Source organism: Camelus ferus, chromosome 11, assembly GCF_009834535.1.
Source record: "Camelus ferus isolate YT-003-E chromosome 11, BCGSAC_Cfer_1.0, whole genome shotgun sequence".
Lineage (NCBI taxonomy): Eukaryota > Metazoa > Chordata > Mammalia > Artiodactyla > Camelidae > Camelus > Camelus ferus.
In genome coordinates this window covers 73,054,133-73,060,006 of record NC_045706.1, presented here as the reverse complement: position 1 = coordinate 73,060,006, position 5,874 = coordinate 73,054,133, and the positions used below count along the sequence as shown (strand labels likewise).

The 5,874-nt window shown below is 50.9% G+C and overlaps 1 long non-coding RNA gene across 1 annotated transcript; it reads right to left on the bottom strand.

Moving 5' to 3' along the window:
• Positions 1 to 1,262: 1,262 nt before the first annotated feature.
• Positions 1,263 to 4,975, bottom strand: LOC116667284. Its single transcript, XR_004324129.1, has 3 exons — positions 4,027 to 4,975; positions 3,217 to 3,303; positions 1,263 to 2,521 (listed from the first exon to the last, which is right to left on the bottom strand). It is a non-coding gene; the product is annotated as an uncharacterized LOC116667284 (long non-coding RNA).
• Between the last annotated feature and the right edge of the window lie 899 nt (positions 4,976 to 5,874).

Below are 5,874 nucleotides of genomic sequence, written 5' to 3'. Positions count from 1 at the left end.
CAACAGTGTGTATACACACATACATTTTCCATGAAGAGGGGAGGAGGATGATGAAAGACATCCCCAAGCTGGTGGTGAATGTTGAGTGACGGGAGCTAGTGTCTGAACTGCAGGTGTGGGGAGCCTCTGAGCCGCCCGCACTGCTGTGCCCTGAGCCGGAGAACAGGCAGAGACCCCCAGCCCCACATGCCCGCTGCCCTCACCTTATAAGCCCAGCACATCTCCCTCCCCCGCCCTTGGAGCTGGAACATCGAGTTCCAGCCCAATAATGCACCACCCCCTTCTCTCTCACTGGTCCTCCCAGGCCCGCACCCTGGCTTCCTGCTGGTTTTAAAAAATAAGTCCTCAGCATTTACATGTGCTTCTCATTTGGAAGGAAGGAAGGGAAATGGGAGAGAAGCTGAGCAAGATCTGGGATGCTCACAGAAAAGGAACAGAGCTTCAAAAGAATGACATGGAGGAGGCAGGAAGAGAGAGGGCATTTGGGGGCGCTGAGCGGCTGGGACGTTGTAATCTCTGGGTGTCCTGGAGAGCTGCAGGTCCTGGAGAGTTTGCTTTTGGGGGTGACTGCCTTTCACAGGCAGCGGCCTCTCTCTATATTTCTCCGTCCAGCCCTGGGCACAGAATTGGCCACGGTTGTGTTTCTTTTTTAATAACCATTTTTTAAACATTGAAGTATAGTTAATCTGTGATGTTGTGTTAGTTTCAGGTGTACAGCAAAGTGATTCAGTCATATGTATGTGCATATACATGTAATTTTTCAGATGCTTTTCCATTATAAGTTATTGCAAGATATTGAATATGTTCCCTGTGCTGTACAGTAGGTCCTTCGTGGCTGTGTTTCCGATGATACTAGTGCATGCAGCTCTGGATAGGACTCAGGGAGCAGGACACGGGGGCCGAGTGACCGGGAGCAGGCTCTCCCTGGGCCTGGGATCCCTAACCTGAGCCTGGACAGCCTTCTTCTCTTAGCTCTAGCTCTGTCCTTCCTGAGCTTCTGTTCCTCAGCCTCGGGAGGTGAGAACCCAGGTGTGTGGGTCACCCCTGCCCCCCCACCTGCCTGACTCCCCAGCCACACAAGCAGGAGCGGGAACCTGGTGATGGGGAGAGCCCCGCAGGGGAACGTGGAATCGCGTTTCCATGTGCTCTTGGGAACATGGTTTACAAAATGCTTATGTCCCTGCTGTTGGGGTGTTCCCAGATCAGCTGGAAAGGTCTGGAAGCTCCATCCTTGGTCAGAAAGAGCCATCTTATGAGTCCAGAGGATGATCCAAAGACACAAACAAAACCACCACCGTCCCTCCTTCCAGAGTTCTTCCCCTCAAGTCACCTGGGGTCTGCCCGGACCCTCCCCAGCTGGGCGCCTGGAGCCCCTCACCTGTCTACCTCCCAGGGTCTCAGCCTCTTTCTGCTCCTTCTCCTGGGTCATCCCAGTCTCCAGAGACTGGCCAAGCCCCAGGGTGGTCGTCTTTGTGACACGGAACTCCTGCCACCAATGATGAGGCTGACAAGTTGTGGGGACAGGGGCTGAGGGTCCGCCTGTCTCCCCAGGATGCAGCCAGGATGAGCGAGAGTTTTACCATCCAGCCCAGAAGGACTCTTTTCAGGGATGCCGACGGCGACTTCAGCGGCAGCTCCCTGCGGGGTTAAACTGCTTCATCGCCCTGCCCAGCAGCACTGGAGGAAGATGGAGCCTCGGGGGTGACCCTCCAATTCAAAATCTAAAATTATTTTAGAAGCTAGGTCAAATGTGCTACCTGTTTACTGCATGTGTGTTCCGTCAGCAGCCACACCACGTTTAGCGCCCAGATTCGTTAGTTACAAAAGGAAGGTGGTTACGGTTAATCTCCCCATCGGTGGTCACACACTGCAGAGGTGACTGGAAGACTCTGGGGAGCAAAACATTGCCATTATGGTCCACCGCCAAGAGAAGGGAAGGAAAATGTAAAGGGAGGAGAGAAGGACAAAGTCACCCACATTTTCTGGTCACCTGCTGTGTGCTAGTGGGTCTCACCTTCGTACCCTATTTAATTCATGCAGCCACTCTGGGGCTTGGTGGGGGGCACTCTGCTCATTTCACAAACCAAACGAGGAAATAGTTGCAGAAGGGCACGTGTCTCAAGGTGACCCGGTAGAGCCATGTCCTTCAGGACTAACAAAGGAGAGGAGGGAAGGAGACGCGCAGGAAAGATGGGAGGGGGCGGAAGCGCTGGCTGGAAGCCTTTCAGGGCGGCAGTCCCGCTCCAACCTGAGGGCCGCCAGGCGTCAGCCCCACCGGGAGGGTGCGGGCGGCCGGGGATGCGGGGTGCTCTGAGGTTCCGAGCCCGCACCACGGCAGCAGCTTCCGCTTGCGGCGCGCTCCCGGCGCTCTCTGTGCTCCCGATGCTTCCGGCGCCCTCAGAGCTCTCGGTGCTCCCGGCGCGCTCACGGTGCTCCCGGCACTCTCTGTGCTCCCGGTGGTCGCTGCGCCGTCCGGGCGCCCTCCGCCACGGCAGCGCTGCTCGGCCACTTGGGTCTAGGACTGAACGCAGGAAAGACTTAGAACCTTCCAGAAAACGATACTTTCGTGACAAAATACAAAGGAGAGCGTAAGAAGAAAAGCTCTGGAATCAGACCCACTCGGGCCTGGCCCCGCTGCTGACCGCGCGACCCCGCGCGGGCGGCTCGGCCCCCCCCCCCCCCAAGCTCCCGTCTCCTAGGTGGTCCGACCGTATCCCCGGGGGGGGGGGGGGGGGGCTGCGTGAGGGGCGGGGCGGCGGTGCCGCCGAACGCCCGGCCGCCAGCCTGCCGGCTGGGAAGGGCTCCATGTCCGTGGGGTTTTCTTATTTTTAGTATGTCCCAGTTAAACGACCTTCATGTAAGAAGCGTCACATCGATAAAAATTGCTAGAGATGCAGCCCTGGTGGGGGATTATTTGGTCAAACGTGCCAAGATCTGCGGAGGTGGGTGTGAGGCCGGTCTCCATATAAAACATGCGGGGGGTGGGGGGTGGGTAAGAGCCAGTTTGGGGGAACCAGCGGGTCTGGCCCCAAAACGAAGCCGTACTTAAGTGGCACCGTCGGCGAATGCGGGGGCACGAATAGACGTGAGGCCGCCGCGCTTGGAGCCTGCTCTGCCTGCAAACGAGCGCTTTGCTCCCTGCCCAGGAGGAGCATTTGCTTTGGCTCTCAAAGTCTTCAGGGGCTTCACAAAGGTCTAGAAAGAGTAATGCCTTACACAGACACTCATGGAGATCTCCGTACTAAATGAGGTTAGCCAGGAAGAGAAAGATAAATGCCACACGGTATCACTCATATGTGGAATCTAAAAAAGAAAAGAAAAGAAGGACAAAAATGAACTTATTTACAAAACAGAGAGAGACTCACAGACCTAGAAAACAAACTGAAGGTTATCACGGGGTGGGGGGTAAGGGGAGGAGGGAGAGATAAATTGGGAGTTCAGGATTTGTAGAAACTGACTACTATATATAAAATAGATGAACACAAGATCCTACTGTACAGCACAGGGAACTATATTCAATACCTTGTAATGACCTATAATAGAAAAGAATATGAAAAGGAATGTAGGGACGTGTACGTATAACTGAATGTATACATGTATGCTGTACACCAGAAATTAACACAACATTGTAAATCAATTATACTTCAACAAAAAGAAAAAAAAAGAAAAAGGGGGGCAGCATAACTCAGTGGTAGAGCGTGTGCTTAGCACGCAGTACTTCTGTTGAAAAAACAAAAATCTAACTATCTCCCTTCCAAAACAAACAAACAAAAGAAAAAAAGAAAAAAAAAAGAGTAATGCCTTAAGCCTTGTCCCCTCCATCAGAGAGCTGACATGTAGCTGTCCCCCCGCCCCCACACCGTCCTGTGCAGCACTTCACACAGCAGTTTGGGGGCAGCAAGGGCTGCAGAGAGGGTCAGCTCAATGTGAGCCAACAGGGTCATGGATCCTGCCCATCTGATATCTCTTCCCTGAGTTAGACCAGGCGTGAGGGTCTCTCCAGCCACCCGCACCCCCAGCCCTCACCGTGTTCCTGCTGTTGGTTCCTGTTCCGACACAGAGACATCATTTTCTGCTCAGTGGCTTTCAGGTGGAGAGAGCAAGGGTGTGTGGTGTGAAGGATGTGCAAACGGAGGGCCCGAAGTTGTGGGTCACGTTTTGTGGTTCATTCGTCCCACATATATAAACAGCGAGCCAATGTTTATAAACAGGAACTCATGGCCTCGGTGATGAAAGCCTCGGCCCCTCGCCCACTCTGATCGCCTGCACACACTCACACTGCTGTTCTGCTCTCTCACACGCAGCTGCACGGGGCGCAGGGCTGGGAAGGGCATTGAGCATCATGGATCAGGCTTGTCTTCCCATCCCCACCAGGCTTTCTCTTACTCAGACTCGTCTACCTGGATAACATGCTCGAGAACTAAGCCAATGGTGCAGCCCAACGTTTAGGCAGAAAATCCCGTGGGAAGCGTGGGAAAAGGATGGTGTCTGGAAGAAAGGGATGGATGGCCCCGGAGGTGGGGCCGGGGCAGTCCTTCCTGATTGCAGACGCCCTTCTGCACCCTGGGCATGAGTCCCCACAGGGGAGAGCGGTGGTGTCTGGGCTGTTCCCCATGGACCGTGTCAACATTGAGTTGCGGGAAGCCAAGTGGGTTTTATTTAGGACTTTTATTTCTGCTCTACAGAGAGAGACACTATGCTGTGTCTTTCCTGCCTTCTCCTCCTGGTGCCCTTAGCTTTCCTTCCTTTCCCTTGTCTTTCCCCCCTTTCTTTGCAGAAAGACAATCTTCTGGGCCAAAAAATTCATGGTATTGACACCCCCGCTCCAGCAGGCTCCTTTCCAGAGCAGGACCCCTGACCTAGAGCCAGCGACTCTGAAGCTGTGTCCGCGTTCCTGAGTGGGCTGTGTGCATTTTGTGGGGGAAAGGTTCACTGCTTTCTTTTTTCTTCCATAGGGAAACGCTTTCTTTCACAAGGTAGCACATTTTTGTAAAATAGATAAAATATGATACCTTCCAAATTATTTTTTGGAAGTATATGTGAATTTTTGCATCTATGTTCATCAGGGATATTGGCCTATAATTTTCTTTTTTGTAACGTCCTTGGTTTTAGAATGAGAGTAATTCTGGCCTCACAGAACGAGTCTGAAAGCATCAAGCCTCTTCTATATTTTGGAATAGTTTGAGAAGGACAGGTATTAACTCTTCGTTAAATGTTTGGTAGAACTCTCCTGTGAAGACTTCTGGTCCTGGACTTTTGTTTTTTGGGAGATTTTTTTAAGTTACTGATTTCATTTTATTGCTAGTAATGAGTCTTTCAGATTTTTTATTTTTTCCTGATTCAGTCTTAAAAGATTGTGTTTCTAGGCATAAATCCATTTTTCCCCTAGATTTCCCAATCTGTTGACACATAATTGTTCGTAGTAGACTTTTATGACTGTTTGTATTTCTGCGGTATTGGCTGTAACTTCTTTTTCATTTCTGATTGTATTATTTGGGCCCTCTCTCTTTTTTTCTCGATGAGACTAGGGAAAGGTTTATCAATTTTGTTTATATTTTCAAAGGAAAAGCACTTCATTTCATTGATCTCTTCTATTTCTCTAGTCTCTATTTTATTGGTTTCAGCTCTGATCTCTATTATCTCCCTGCATCTACTCCCTTTGGCCTTTGTTTCTTCTTTTTTCCTAGTTCCTTTAGGTGCAAAGTTAGATTATTTGGTATTTTTCTTGTTTCTTGAGGTAGGCCTGGATCACTATGAATTTCCCTCATAGAACTGTTTTTGCTGTGTCCCATAAATTTTGGAAAATTAAGTTTCCATTTTCATTTGTCTCAGTGTACTTTTAAATGTCCACTTTGATTTCTTCATTGAACCATT